We start from the raw sequence: 17,007 nt of genomic DNA on the forward strand, positions 1-17,007 counted from the left end.
ATCCAGGTCCGTTTAGAAGACTTTCAGTCCTTCAGGTATGTCAACCACATCACTCAGTTGGGTGTTATCTGCAAATTTGCTGAGAGTGCACACAATCCCTTCATCTATATCACTAATGAAGATATTGGATAACACTGGTCCCAGTAGGGACCCCTGAGGGACACCTCTTTTTACTGATGTCCATCAGGACTCTGAGCCATTGACCACTAACTTCTGGATGGACATCCATCACAACTTCTGATACTATATTTGGGCATATTGGAAAAGGATGTATTTCTATGTGAACCCTTTGTGAACATGCATTTGTAGATAATATTACCAGAGATAAAAGTAGTCACTTGAATATTTGTGCTTGTATTTTTGTTAGAATTGTGTCCTTAATTATCCAGGTCCTGTCACATGTTCTAGTTGTTATGACATGATGATTTACAACAACTGCTAAAACAGACCCACAAAAATGGATAAAAGGCTCCGATCACTGTGTATCATAATACAGATGAAATACATGGTATCTTGGAATGGGTGAAGAAGGATGGAGAGCATCAGTGGTGGGACACCCTTTTCAGATGATCACTCACTGCTGTGGAAATTTTAAGTAGAGTGTTTCACCCTGTTGTTCTTTTAATATTGAATGTTTAATAATAGCCAGGTATGTAAAAGCATGTGTAATGATCCATCAGCTACACATAATGTCTGGATGGATGAAAATGGAAGGTGCTCAGGAGACAGATAAGGAGTTGCCCTATAGGGATACCCCAAAAAATTGATTATGTGCAGGTGTGATGGAGGCGCTGAGTTGAAGGTGCGACTGTAGCCATGGCGCAAATAATGTAGGAATGAGACCTAAAACCATGAGATATGCCAGGAGATATTCCATGAAGGGATTTTGTGGGTGTGATAGCCACCTGATGGGAGTGATAGGTCACCAGGCAGAGACCTGGACCACTCTTGTTGCTGGATGACCATTATCACTGCAATCAGCAGTGGAAGAAGGAGTGACACTACTGGTTCTGTTCCATTTTTCTTAAACCCCACAGTTTTTCTCTTTGTAGTTCTTAATATCCCTCATTAATATATAAAGTGTCTGCCCTCCTCCACTGTTTAAGACAAAAGTAACAGGATACCATCACAGCCCAGTCTATGGGCTGGCTCTTCTCCCGAAGAAGGATACCTCTTTAGTAAGATATCTACCTCCAGCTGCATCGGAGCATGTATCCAGGAGCACCTGGAACACTTTTACATATTCTATACACTTATATTTTCTAGGTCTACTGCCTTTGTCACCAGCAAAGTGACAGGAATCTACAACCTGTTTGTTGTGGTCTAGAAATGGTACTCCCCAACTCAGGTTCCCCACCCAGACTCTTCCAAACCACATGCAGTTGGCTTGGCTTCCCCTCCCTTTTTCCCCTCCGGGAATGTAGTTGAGAATTGAAGGCACAAAAGGTGAAAATTGAATTGAGACAAGACAAATTTGCTGGAAACAGCAATGAGATAAGGTATGATACTGAACACTCACAGGAATAATAGTAAAAACAAAAGTATAAAGAAAATAGGGTAATTTGCATGCAAAAATGCTCAACTTAGACTGGGAGAATGAACAATGCATGACAGGTTCCCCACACCAGCACACTTTTTGTTCCACTGAAACCAAATACCCTTCTTCCTGGAAGTGAGAAAGTCCCTTTTCCCCACTGCAGGTAGTGACTTAAGTGGTACCAAATAAAATGATTCTTGGCCATGCCCCCTCCTGCTGATGTGGGCTGGAACCAGGACACCATTGTTTCTATAAACCACACTATTGGTTCATCTGTGTTTGTGAAAATTGTTTTTGAGCTCGACCAAACTTCCAGCATTGAATTCATGAACCACACTATTCGTGAATCTGGCATTGCTAATGTGGCCGGATTTCTGGTGTAACCCATGCTATCTCTGCACCTGGGATCTCACTGAACGTGACCAGACTTACAGTGCCTAGTTGTTTACAAACAGAAATGAAGCCCAGATGCACCCAGCCCCTCTGATCTCCCTGGACTAGCTGGAATGCCAGAGGGTTTATTTTCTGCCATATTTCTATAATCTTGATGCAGCACTCAGAAAAATTGACTTTTCTTTGTATGTACTTTTTTTCATTTTACCTGCAAGGTTGTAATTGGAGCATACCCTACTAAGGAATATTTGCTGAATGAGAATATTTTGTAAGATACAATCACAGAATAGGTAAGGTTGGAAAGGATCACTGGAGGATAGCTAGTCCAACCTCTCTGCTCCAGCAGGGTCCCCTAGAGTACATTACTCAGAATTGTGTCCATATGGCTTATGAATATCTTCAGAGAACGAGACTCCACAATCTCTCTGGACAACCTGTTCCAGTGCACAGTTACCTGCACAGTAGAAAAGTTCTTGCTCATGTTCAAGTGGAACTTCCTGTGCATCTGTATCTGCCCATTGCATCTTATCATATTGCTCAACACCGAGAAGAGCTTGGATCCATCCTCTGACACTGTCCCTTCAGATATTATTATGCAATGGTAAGATCCCCTCTCAATCTTCCCTTCTCCAGGCTGAACAGGCTCAACAGTTCCTTTTAAGAGAGATACTCCAGTCCTCTCATCATCTCTGTCACCCTCCACTCAACCTGCTCCAGGAGCTCCATGTCTCTCTTGTCCTGAGGAGCCCAGAACTGGACACAGAACTCCAGATGTACCTCACCAGGGTTGAACAGAGGGACACGATCACCTCCCTCAACCTACTGGCAATGCTCTTCCTAATGCATCCCAGGACCCCATTGGCCTTTTGGCCACGGGACACACTGCTGGCTCATGGACAGCTTGTTGTCGACCAGGAACCTCAGGTCCTTTTTCACAGAACTGCTTTCCAGCAGGTCACCCACAGCCTGTGCTGGTGCCTGGGCTTATTCCTCCCCAGGTGCAGGACTCCTGCATCTGCTTTTGTTGAACTTCAGACAGTTTCTCTCTGCTCATTCCTCCAGCTTATCAAGGTCCTTCTGAAGGGCTGCACATCTCTCTGGGGTATTGGCACTCCTCTGAACGTTATGTCATCAGTGAACTTGCTAAGGAAGCATCTGCCCTTTCATCCAAGTGAACAAGCTCAGAAGCACTGGGCCCAGCATAGAACCTTGGGGGACACCACCAGTGACAGGCTTCCAACCAGACCCTGTGCCACCAATTGAAAACTGTCTGGGATCTGGCATTCAGCCAGATCTCCATCCACTTCACCATCCATCATCCAGGTTCCATTTCCTAAGCTTACTTATGAGCATATCAGAGAGAGAGTGTTGAAATCCTTCCTGAAGTCACAGTTGAAAATATCCACTGCTCTCATCCATCCAGGTAGTTGTCCCATTGTAGGTGGCAATCAGGTTAGTCAAGCATGATTTTCCTTTAGTGAATCCATGCTGACTACTCCTAATCATCTTCTTATCATCCACTTGGATAGAGGTATCCTTCAAAATGAGCCATTCTATCACCTTTTCACATGGAACAAAAAGCACAAGCATTTTAGAATGCAGTGTAACATGAATTCCTGATGGAGAAGACTGAAATTATTCATTTGAATGCTTTTCCATGCTTTGTATGAAGTGTTTCATGTCAAGATGTAACATGAACTCAACATGCATTTATTACACATAATTGTAATATTTACAGGCACACAAATCTCTGCATAGCTCGTATAATTTTCTACTGTATCATAATAAATTCTGAAACTAAAGAAAGGCAACGAAATAGCTAGTGGATTTCATAGGGCATTTGTGATAATTATTAACATGGTTTAAAGTCTTCCTGTTTCTTGCACTTCTCCACAAACATTTAAGCAATCATTGTTCTCCGGAGAACTGGTGTTTCTTGGTGTTACATGCAGAAAACTTTTGTTTCTAGGATTTAAAGAAAAAAAAAAGGCAAGACAAAACCAAAAAAGGTGAAGATGGTCTTTTCCCTTCAATTAAATCCTCTTCACATATCACTTTCCATATCACTGTTAGTGACTGGCCTCTTGCAGCACACTAGCTCCTGCTTACATTGCCACAGGCCGTACCTTCTATAGTCATTGCAGCTGAGATATCATTTTGCTTTATTTTTTTGAGGGTTGGCTGTGTCTCATTTGTTTAAGTGCTCTGCCTTCATTACTTCATGTACCTCACTACTGGGAAGTCTCCTGAAGTGAAGTCGTGCCCCTTCCTAGCATTGAAGTCCTCAGAATGAACACACATCTCTTGTGAGATATTTGCTGGTGGCCTGGTAAGGAATGTAGTTTGCTCATAATGGACAGTTGTAAATCCTTCTGTTGTCAGCAAAGTTGTACCTGTGTTTCAGTACCACTCTTGCTGCTGTTTAACATGCTTAGATTTTGGAGCATCATTTTTAGAAGTGATGAATGATTGAGAAGCTGAGTTTACCATAATGTATAGCAGCAGTGTAGAGTTGCTCAGACACAACTGTTATTCCTAGGCAGCTTTTTGACACTGCTGTATTCAGGTGCTCTGGTGTGTTGCTGCCCTGTGTTCTGAAACTAGCCAAAGGGAAACAGTGCTTCCAAATGGACAGGCCTTCTTTGCTTAGTTTGGATACTTTCATCTATCTGCTTCCTACTAGTGTCTGTGCATTGAGACAAAAAGTATGAGTCTTTAAAATGAATTGTGAGAGCCTGACATTAACAAATCAAAAATTTATTGAGCTAGGGTATAGCTTTCAGTTTCAGAATTCAAGGTAATGAACTTGTAATGAACCCACTGTCTTCATCCCTGTTTCTACAGAGCGTGCTGTTTTGTTCTACAGCTCCTGACTTAGCCACAATATTGTGGAAGGAGAGAACAGTTCTTCCACCTGGAGCGGTATTGAACATTTGTTTTCACATAAAGAGAGATACATTTCTGCACAGTTCACTACTGCAGCTGAGTAAAAAGTATGGATATTATGCCTAGTTGAAAACATCATTTACCCCTACAAATTCAAATAAAATCTGTGTTCTGTGTTAATATCTAAAAATGCTCTTTAGTTAGCACTTAGAATAAAGAGTAATAATGGAGGCTCAGGGAATTATGCAAAGAGCACTGAACTTTGGATTACTTATGTTCACATTTCTTTCATAATGATAACTTCTGCACAGTTCAGGAGGTTACCCACACTGAAGTCTTAGGAAAGAAGTCTCTGTAGCAGTACATTAGAGAAGCCATCCACATCAGTCTTACCTATTGAACCTTTGGGGAGCGAACAGGAGGAGCAATGACATCAGCAGTTTGCATTAAGACATTAATCTTTCCTCTTCACCTTCTGCCTGTGTTTCTTATGTAGTCCAGTTGCTTTGGCTGTTTCTCACTTGCAGGCCTGCTAAAGATATCAAAACATGTCAAAAAAAGAGAAAAACTATTTCTTTCTACCTAAGAATCTGTTACTGAAGGACATTCTGGTAAGTAAAAATGCTGATTGTATTTTTCTTTTATTGATGCTCACATAGAAGAATGCTATGTGATGAAAGTTCAGTGAAATCTCCCCCAATGGAGAAAAGAAAAAACAAATTAATTATTTTGAATAGACTTTGGAATAATGTCTTTGTTTGCTTGACTAGTATTTGTCTTATTTGTTTAGCATGCAATATAATCTGACATAGGTAACTTTAAACTTTTGCTTGAGAAGAGCATGGATCAGTCTACAGGTAGAAGTGGAGTTGCCATGTGTAACAGTGTTGCAATTTCATTTTTTTTATTCTGTAATGAAAAAAAGTAACACTTTATGCACATGTATATTATAGGTGATCTTTAAACTGATTCTCTGGAATGTTTGGAATATTAAGCTTTAATTTACATCAGAGCTGCATTCCAGATACTGCTGTAATACTGCATATGTCTATTTGTCTCGTTTTTACTAACACAAGTTTACAAGTTTAGGATGTATAAAACCATTGTATTTTCCAGGTCTTGAACTGCAAGACAATGCTTCAGCTCTAATTGCTCACTAAATTAAGCTATCTATCATACAGCTTTTTTTGAATAGTGTTTATCTAGAAGCTGTGGTAACTGAGTCACTGGAGGAAGTTTGGGCCTCCAAGACACATGGTAATGACTCAAATTTATAGTAAAGGTAGTGCTTTGAAATGGAGCATTTTAATGTTAAGAATAAAACTAACATTGCCTCTTACTTTTTCCATAGTAGAAGAAAAGACAAAAAAAAAAAAAAAGTGATAAATAGAGGGTGGTGTCAAACACTAAGGTTTGTGGTGACTTTTTCTTGTGTATCCATATTCTTACTCATTAGAGGGGAATTGTACAGTGTGAGAGCAGTTATACTAGCCCGTCTACCCTGTCCCTAATGAACAGCCTACCAGCTCTGACACCTCTACACCATATCTTGAGCTACCACTTGTCTGCTGTAAAACAGTGCACTGCATGTTGTAATGGTGGACTTAGGCAATAAAACTTACCAGTGGTTAAAGGTTATGCCATTCCTGCTTGAGCCTTGTACCCATTGGTGGGAAGGAATTTTTCAGTCTTCAGAACTCAGTTTACCTCAGGGCATCAAACTGGCCAGGTGACATGGCATTTCTAATTTTATGCTTGCTTGCTCAAATGACTTCTGGGTCTGAAATTATGACGACATGTTGTTTCTGCCTTTCATCTTATGTCCTTGTGTCTTCAAGCAATGGTCCATTTTTATCACTGAAGGTGAAATATAACTTATGGAACTGATCAGAATTGTTAACCTTTGAGTAGCAATAAATTCCATGAGGATAATGATTAAGGTGGGAAATAATGCAACACTGAAGAGCTGAAGAGCTGAAGACAGGATTTACAGCTATCAAGATGGTGATGTTGGCTTTTTTTCCAAGCCTCTAAATTGTTGGGCTTACTTTGCAAATTATTAAGAAATGCAGTTAGATGTTTACCTTTAGCTTGTTTGGGGAAAATGCTAGAAATAAAATGCAAAAAGTACAGAAAATCATGTTGTGAAAATTATGTCAATGAAGAAGCAACCTGTGCATTTCCATAAGAAAATCTCATGAAGACATTGAGACCACTGTAGCCTATAAAAGGGCTTCATGTATTTTTAGTGCTCATGCTTTGCTTTTGGTTATAATTTGTATTTGAGTGTGGTAGTATGGATGGCCTAATGGTTCATCAAAACTACCTGCTAGCATTTCTCCCTTTTCCTCGCTTTTAGATTGTGATGAGAGATAATTACAGTTCTCATACTAAAATTCTGTTCATACTTAAACCCTGCATTGAATTACAGACATTTTGGAATACAGAATAACTCTACTTTTGACTTAAAATTTCATCCTGATGTTTGTATGCTTCCTGACCAGATTATCTGTAAAAGTAAATAAGTAGTCTAAGGTGGACATTCAGTTATGCCTCTCCATTAATTTTCTCTGTGGGCCCTCAAGAGATGCTATTTTCAATTGGCAATTACATGTATAATTATATACACTGTTACAAACGATATGGGTATCTGGCTCACTAATACAGATGATCTTGTAGATCCAGCTGTGTACCTGTGTGGCTGAATATATTTTGGATGGCTTTTTTTTTCTAATGATGATGGGAGAAAATTAATTCACATACCTCATGTTGGTTTTGTAGATATGCTACCTCTCTCAATTTGTAGTTTTGAAGTAATAACATAGATTGCTTGCACTGGTTCAGTTATCCTGATGAGACAATCCCAATTTGTCCCCTAACTTGTTCATTAACTTTTAACAAACCAAATGCATTTGATATACTCAGGTCTCATATGGAAAATAGATCATAGGTGCTAAAGACAGTATGGGTAAAACCTTTTTTCTCCAGTGCTTCTTTCCTGAAACAGAATGACCAGCACTTCAGAAATGTAACTGTAAAAAATGGTGAGGGGCCAATGCTTGACCCTGAGAAAATGTTTGCAGAAGCTTTTCTGAACGTCAATGAGACAGTGCATAATTGCAGGAGCAGACTTCAGTATAATGTACCCTTTTGTAGGGATAGCAATTCCTCTTGTCATCCACAAAAATTGACACACGATATTTCAGAGGTCTACACCGGAGGTACAGAAGGGATAAACACTTGCAGACCTCTGACAGTTATAAATGCAGATCAAAACAGGTAATGCACAGAGAAAATGCAATACAAAATTTAAAATAAAAGAGGAGAAGAATGCAAAACTGCAAAAGAAAGGTCTTGGCTTAAATACTTCTTCCAAAATTACTGCAAGAGTATTTAATTCTCCTGAAATTATCCGGATTATTTCAGATGCCTTTGCAGGCATTTTTCATTGTTTCCTCACCAAGGAGACTGATGGTCTGTGCAGATGATAGTAAAATGTCAGAACTGACTTGAGGCGAGAAGTGACAACAGGGTAAGACATACCTTTCAGGATGTAAGTGGATAAAATTGCTTCTTGGCAGATGCCAAAAACCAGAAGTCTCTAAACCACTGGAAATTACATTTTATTAAGAAATCAATTTTTTTTTAATCATAGGAAAGAAATGTGATATCTGTCTTATTTTTATCTTCTAGATAAGCTGTGTGATCAGATAAGTGATGCTGTTCTAGATGCTCATCTCAGAATTGATCCAGATAACAAGGTTGCCTGTGGTAAGTACAATACAGATAGAAAAACAGATTAATGAAATACAACATGTGATCAATGTTGATATAATGTCTTTTGTTCCAGAATTCCTCCAATAGCTGGCTACCAGTCAAGACTTTCACAGTCAGTAAAGAGCTCAGCTGTGGCACTCTGATTCAGAAGAGAAGGAAAAGGAGGGGAAAAGATGAAAAAATGAACAGAATAAAGGAAAGACATAGTACTCCAGTGCAAATTAAAAATTATGAAATGTAATAAGTACGCTAGGTGGTATCACGGAAAAGTAGGTTTGTCAGGGTGAATATTACTGAGGAATCTAATAAAATCAGGGAAAAATTGAAGTGTGGAAAGATATGTCAAAGTCCATGTCTTCACATAGTAATTAGGGCAATGCCTTTTGTTCACAGAAGGATAAGACCATTTGAATGTGATTCTGATCCAAGTGGCTTGCTATTTTGTGTGACTTTCCATTAGGACTATACACAGATTTATCACTTGCAATAGAGGCTATGAACATGTTACCAAATTGGAATGAGCTGGACTGCCACAGAAGAATGGACACAGAAAAGGAATGTACCTAAAGAGCTTTCCAAATACAGTGATTTTATTTCTAGAGCAATCCACCAAGGCCATAGTTACAGCACAGAGGACTAGCTGCATCTCAAACACAATGATCTAAAATTTTTCATCTGAAACATCACATAAGATCCTTGGTGCATAGATGTGAGCAGTGAGATGTGAGCAAAGGGTTTAGCATATGTGTTAGATGTGATGAAGCTTGTATTTCCATACTTCAGGCAGTTATGCTTCTAAAACTGCTGAAAAGTTGAAGATGGTAACAGAGGAATGCTGCAAAAATGTCGAGGAAAAATGTGTGTAAGATGTGAGAAACAGGTGTGACATGATTACATAGACCTAGTAGATCATATTGTTGTAGCAAATCTTTTTGTGATTGTCTGCTATATGTCTTTACATAAAACAGAGAAGTTTGCAGACCAGATGGACTCCTGAAATAAACAACAAAATAAAATATTAAATGATTCTGCACAAAATCTCTAAAGAAGTTGCATAGCGTCTTGCTTCAGGATCTTGTTGAAGCCAGAAGTTTTTGTGGTTGCCAAGGATAACGGGGTGAATTACTGTAATAAAAATATATCAAGGACTGGTAATACCATCTGTTAATAAATTATGTTACTTTGGCTTCAGAAAAACACTGAGCTGAAATTCTTGTATTTGGAGAAACAGCCTTGGCTCTTTCTGAAAGAAATGTTGGGCTCTGTGCTTTTGATATTCAGGTGGAAACAACTTGTGAGGCAGCTGAAAGGCTTTGGTGCTTCATGTCACAGTTTGGAGTCAACAAAACTTAACTAAGGAGGAATCTATGTTTCTTAAATGCTCAGATCTGAACCGCTCTAATGAAACCATTGTAATTTAACTACTGTATAAATTTAAAAACCAGAACAAGGACAGCCATGAAATGAATGTTCTTGAAGTTAAAATTCACTTGTGAATTTTACATACATACAATCAGATAGGACACACGATCCCAAACCTATTAACACTGCCTTTTGCAGCCCACCATTTCTGGAATATTTCTGGGCTGAAATAGCAGGTCTTTTAGACAAATACAATCCTTATATTTAAAGTAGCATGGGATTTATTGTTTTCTTTGAGAGAAGAAAGGACTGGATGAGATGAGCAGTTCAGTACCTGTCCTTATCAGCAGTTACCAACCTATAGTCCAATGAGCTGTAATTTGACCCTGGAATTTTTCACTATTTTTCTCTCATTTGTGACTAACTATATGATTTTTTAAGTAAACTTCAAGGCAACAGAACTTCTTGCCTTTTTGTAGTATGGCTTCCTGAGACCTAAGGGTACAGGTTCATCTTCTCAGTCCTGAGTAACTTCCTAATCTCTTTGCTGATTTTCACCAAACCTGATAGACCTGGACCTCTTAGACTTTTTTTAAATACTCAAGTAAAGGAGAGAAACAGTATATCTTTTCCACTTTTAAGGGAGCAACCACTTTGTGAAAATTACTTGTATTTGATTTCTAACTTTCACAATCTCCTTACAGTTTTAATGCACACAGCTCTATATAGGAGATATTCACAATTAAATCATCTTTGATTGGGTAACATGAATAATTTAGGCCTTTGATGTGGTCAGACATTAAAATGGTTGTGGATATTGATGCCATTTCTGTTCAGCCAGGGAAGTCTGCTTTGCTTACTCAATTAACTTTGTACTGAAGTGAATGAAGTGGGTGAGGTAACTTCAGGAGCTCCCTGTGAGAGGACAGCAGAAATAGCACAAATTGCTGTAATTATTTCAGTCAGAACTTCCACGACTACAGCTTTAGTTAAGGTGCTTCAGTTATGTTTAAACAAATCAGTAGAAATACCCATTTCTGAACATCAGACATTGTAACCCTACGTATACCTAGCTCTTATGTAGTGTTATTGGTTTGCTTTGAACATTATAATTTTGTAGTTGTATCTGTGAAAATTGATGAATTCCTATGTGGTGATTATTTTATTCATTTATAGTCATTCTCTCAAACTTGAATTTTCCATGAATTGGAATTGGTTGTATAAATTTTCAATTAAGTTTATTTTGGCCACTTCTGAAATGCAATAAAATGTAAAAAACACTTGGAGGACATTATTTTCCTTTTACTTTTCTGGCTGAATGCTTAAAATGCAGAGAAGGCATTCAAAATCATTTAGCTTCTCTTTAAGGACTAGAGAGAATGAAAATGCTTGAATATCAAAAATAACAATTCTGGAAAAATTTATCATTTAATTGGTAACTAAGACACAATGTTGGAATTCTATGACTGCTGTAATACCAGGAAATTTTAATAAACTAAGCAATATGGCTACCTCACCCCTGTTAACAGAAGGATAAAGGCTCCAGTGGTAAGTCTAACCAAATGCAAATAGCTGATTATATCCTTAGTTTCAAGCAAGTTTTTAAAAGCTTCTTCCTTCACAAAAACTGATCAATCCACTGCTCCATTGATAGACCAGAGCTAAAGTGAGGTCACTGTACAACGGTACCTGCACCTTACCTGTCCTGGTACAGTTAACTTGATCTAGCACAGGAGTGCTGCAGTCAGTCCTTGTGACCTATGCATGAGGCACATTTTTTTAGTTCCACAAAACTAATTTCTGCAATTCTTTTGTGGGCAATTTTGCTTTTTTTTTTTTTTTTATTTAATGACAAGTTTTGCTTTTTATCATAGGACCCTAGACCCTTTCATTTCCTGAACATAATCCAGTTTAGTTTGTATATGGCCACATTGGCATAAAATCTAACATCAACCTTTATTAAAATTCATTCAAATTGGTATTGCCTAAGAAATGGTAATGTAGCTTGCTAATTCTGAAATGTCACAGTAACTTCCACTTTTAGTAATGTAGAGGTACTATGTTTAAATGGCAAGGGATTGCAGAGATGACCACACAGTAAAATTACTATAATGGCCTTTAGAAAGAGACTTCAGTAAATGGGCACATAGTCTCAATTTTACAGCTGTCTCAATTACAGCTAGTATCAATTTTACTGTCATAATAATTCACCTTTCCAAATTGAAGCAGTGATGCTTTAGTTCTCATAGAATAAGACCATTTTGATAAAAAGTTTTATGTTAAATTTAATAAAGAAATTATTTGTTCAATTGAGGTGTCTGTTAATCATGACTTATCGACAAACAAACAAACAAGTAAAGCAAAACCACCCAAAAAAACCCCACCGTGTACTTCAGATAGTAACAAAACATACCTGAAACACTTCTTTCACTTTCCTTTCTGGCTTCAAAGTTAAAGACCTTCTTCTTCAAGGAATTGGATAGACTCCAAATATTTCTTTCCCTTGTCATTATTTGGTGTTTGAAGGAACAAATCACCAGATCAACAGATCACCAGCTGCAGAAGAAATCCCTAACTACAGACTGGAACAGGTACAGTGTACATTCAATCTCCGGAGACCCTATCCACAAATTTCAGTGAGCTTTCTAATAACCAGTAAATTAATATTATTTATACAGGGTAGCTAATTTGCCCTATATATAATTTTCCTAAAGAAGACAAAAAGATAAAGAAGATTCCTTGTTTGAAGCCAGCCAAGTTACAGAGAAAAGATACATCTGCTTAATTTGTCTAATCCAAAGCTAGAGACAAAACTATTGCTCCACAAAACCAGTGAAGTAATTTTTCTTTAATCATTGGCATATTTTCCTATTATCAGAAAAGAATAATTTAAACTGGAAACTCAGCTATAAAGAAAGGGCTCCCAAATCAACAAAAGAATTTAATTAGTGAAACTAGAATGTAGCATTTATACATAGAGATAAATTGAAATATCTTTATTTCCAAATGCTTCAAATACTGCTTTATTAACCTCATTATTTTAATATCAAATGAACAGGCTCTTATTTGAAATATCCAGCTAGAGCATATTATAAAAATCTCCCAACAGCAGGTATGAAAAGGTACATCTGCATAAGGAAAAAAGTACATCAGAAGAACACAATATCTTATTTGTATTGCAACAAATACAAAAAGTAACATGAACAAAAAATGTGTGCTGCACAAAATTACTTGGGTGTAACACAGAGGTTCTACTGGCTGTTCACTTCCCAAATCTGCTGATTCTTGGTGGATTGTGTGAGGCAGAAATAAGCCTAAATATTTCAAAAGGATGCAGTTTCACTCAAACCTAGGCTAGCCAATTAGGAATGAAAATGACTGGACAGAAGTGCCAGCTTGGCTCTAAGTATGCCTTTGGTATATTTGTGATCTGAGAAGAAATGGAGGGTCTCTATATGCAAATCAAAAATATTAAATTAAGAATGGTCAAGCCTCTTGTGTTTGCTTTGTGTGAAGACTAGCTTTATAACTCATTCTTTTGGACTACATCAGAAGAGCAATTGCAATAAAAAGTACAACATTGAGAAGAATTTAATCTTTATTCTGAGATGTACTTCTAAAATAGATTTTCAGCTGTGCTGAACCTAATGAACCCTATCTAGATCTACAGAGACATTATTATGTGTGCCATTTTCTAGTTATATTTTGATTAAAGGTTATACAGAGAAATGCAAAGTAGAATGCTAATTCATTGCTGTTTAATTAATTTAATCCCTAAGAAGCTGAAAGCAATTACTGGAATGAAAATGAAAGTGCCATCTTTACTACATGAAAAAGGAACTTTTCATTTACTAATTCCCAAGTTTATGGTTCTGCCCTGCCTTGACCTTATGACACCAGAGGAAATCCTTCTTTACCACCTTCTCCATCCAAGGTTTTTGGCCAGAATGATTTGTGGTACATTCTGGATGATGCTGTAGAAGAAAGAAGACTATGTGAGAGTTACAAGAGGAAGCATTTTAAGGAAGCATTGGAGCGGAGCATTTTAATCAGGAGGTCAAGCATCCCACTGGAGTACAGTGTGGCTGTCAGAACTGGAATGCAAACTAGAAACAGATGGCACAACCTTGTTTTCTTCTGCTTTTCAACAGGAACTGTGGCAGCATATAAATGGATAAGCCTTACCACCTTTAGCAATTAAAAAACAAACAAACAAACAAAAAAAAACGAACCACGGGCCTCTCAAGATGCATAAATAAAAAGAATACTGTTTTTCTGACCAAGTATTCTTAAAAACTGTAGCATTTCATCACACTTTTGCCTCAGCAATAAATGAAAATGGGGCCAGCTCCCACCACTGCCGTGCCTTCTGGACTCACTGAATGATCTGCTTGACCTCTCCAGTATTATCCTGGGTATTTAAAACCATAGGTCAGAAAAATATTACCCGGGTATTCTTTTAAACTTTTTTAATCCAGAAAAGCTGCAGTCATATTAAGTCTTTCCCATCTTACCTGCAGCAGTTGCAGTGCCAAATCCATCCTTATTTTTTCAAGTGTAATGTTCCTGCTGCCTATCCTACATCTTTTGTTATACCTCCTTCATGTGTAATATAGTTACTCTTCATGCAATCTTTCTGAGAACAAGCTCCCACTGTAAGCTATGACTGACCTATCTGAGCAATTTCAAGTAACAATTGGTTGAGCTTTTATTGTCAAACCTCACACTTGGTCCCTACCTGCATAAAATTTTTGGACTGGAATTTTGATTATTTGTGTCAAGAGCCTTTCTCAAGAGTCAAATCTTTTGCATAAGCAGTAAACCCATAAAGTTTTAAATATAATCAGTTTTCATGGATGGAATTTTATTTACTAGATTGTATACATTAAAAAGGTACACATTGATAGAGAAACAAGATTCTCAGACAACACATTTAAAGGCATTTCCATCAGGCATGCTGCTGCTGAGACAAAGTCCTGCTGCCTTGTCATGCTCAGCTGTTTCTTCTGACTTTGGGACATCTCTTCTGAACTGAGATAAATGTGAGGCTTAGCAGTGAAAAAGTCAGGGAATTTTAGCATGGCGTTAGAGCTGGTTAGCAAAAAAAAAACCTGCAAAAATCCAAACATGCAAAAGAGGTTATTTTAGCCTAGGTCACTCAGTCTGCTACTGAAGTTACATCGGAAACCTCAGTCTTCATTTAAGCTGAACAAATATGAAGTAGTTGCCTCATTTTCTGTCTATGACAGAGTCTTCCATTTGGGAACAAGAAAGCTACTAAAATAAAACCTAGACCTTCAAAACCAGAAAGATTGCTTCTGCAGGTCCTTTTAGGAATTCCCGTTCTTTTTCCAGGGACCTTTTATGAATGAGTCTTTGAAGGGGAAGGTGCAGGTGAATTATACAAGGGACGGTGAGTGGAACAATTTGGTGTAGCAAGCTTAACTAGAAGTGTTTGTTTGTAAAAAAAGAATTACACCATTTGCCTGAACAAAAATAATCAGAAAAGTCAGAAACCAAAGCAGGACTGAAGGTAAGATGCTCCTGCAGGTAGGATTTCCTGCAAAGAAGTAATGGTGGTGTGATTTACTGTAACAGAAGAAGTTTTCTTACCCGGAAAATTGAAAGAGAAAAATAGCAGCTGACCTCTGCTGCAGATAGAAGGAAGTTCTCTATTATAATCTTTGATATTTTTTTTTAAGTTAAAGGTATGAAAACATGGGATCTTCATATAAATCTACTTGCCTAAATCTACTACCTGCAGGCTGTAGTGAGACAATGGTGCAGCAGCTCTGCCCCTGCAGCCCATGGGGATCCACGGGAGATCCACCCGCACCCCATGGGGCAGGTGCCACTGCCAGGAGTGGGTGGATGCCTGGAGGAGCTGTGATTCTGTGGGAGACGTGGTGGAGAGAGGGGGCCCTTGCTGCCAGGCTGGAGCAGCCTGTCCTTGGAGGACTGCACCCTGTGGAAAAGTGGCCCACTCCACAGCAGTTTTGGGAGGACTGTGTGCCCGTGGGAGGGACTTGCATTGCAGCAGCTTTGGGAGGACTGCTGCTTGTGAGATTTGCAGCCACTCTGGAGAAGTTCATAGAGACCTGTGTTCCATGGGAAGGGAGCACACAGACTCACAAGGGAAGGGCTCCTCTCCCTGAGCAGTGAAAGAAAACCTCGGGTGATGAACTGACCAAAATCCCCATGCCTTGTCTCCCTGCGCTGTCGGTGGAGAGGAGGGAGGGCTTGGGGGAAGGTGTTTTTAATATCTTATTTTACTTCTCATTATCCTCCTCTGATTTTTTTAGTAATAAACTCACTTTGTATCTCTAAGTTGAGCCTGTTTTGCCCTTGGAGTGTTTTCTTCCGGTCCTTGTCTCAACTCATGAACTCTTCGTTGAATTTTTCTGTCCTCTGCCCAGCTGTAGCAGAGGAGGGTGAGTGAGCACTTTGTGGGTGCCTGGCACTTTGCACCCACAGTGTCAAACCACGACAGTGTGACACACGGAGAGCGCTCCCCCACCACGCCCGCCCGTGCGTCCCGGTGCTGGCAGTGAGGGTGTAGGGAGGGCAGCGGCTGGCCCGTCAGGGTTGCGGGGAAGAGCAACAGGTGTGGGAAAATCCCGAGAGAAGACGAACAGGGAAAGGACGGCAGCAATGCTCTGCGGGAAAAGCGCAGGTGCTGCCCAGGAGCCAAGCGGTGCCGGCGGACAGGAGAACATTTATCTCTCGCCGGCCGCTAACCTAAGTGTTAAACTGGGGAAACACACCGCTGCCTGGGGAATGGCGACCCTTCCAGGGGGAAAGCGCCACGGACAGGGCGGGAAGGTGAGCTTCACCCGTCCCCCGCGACCGGCGGAAGCGAGAACCGGTGAGGGGATGCTGCAGGAGCGGATTCAAGCGGGAGCCAGGAACAGTAGCCGGTGAGACGACGCTGCAGGACCGGAGCCGGGCGGCAGCCGGTGCTCCTCCCGCTGGGCGGGGCCGCGGCCGGCTGGGCTGCGGCGGGCGGGCCGGACCGGGAGCGCACGAGTGACGCAGCGTTCCCGGAAGCCGCC

This window comes from Vidua chalybeata, chromosome Z (assembly GCF_026979565.1).
Source record: "Vidua chalybeata isolate OUT-0048 chromosome Z, bVidCha1 merged haplotype, whole genome shotgun sequence".
Taxonomy (NCBI): Eukaryota; Metazoa; Chordata; class Aves; order Passeriformes; family Viduidae; genus Vidua; species Vidua chalybeata.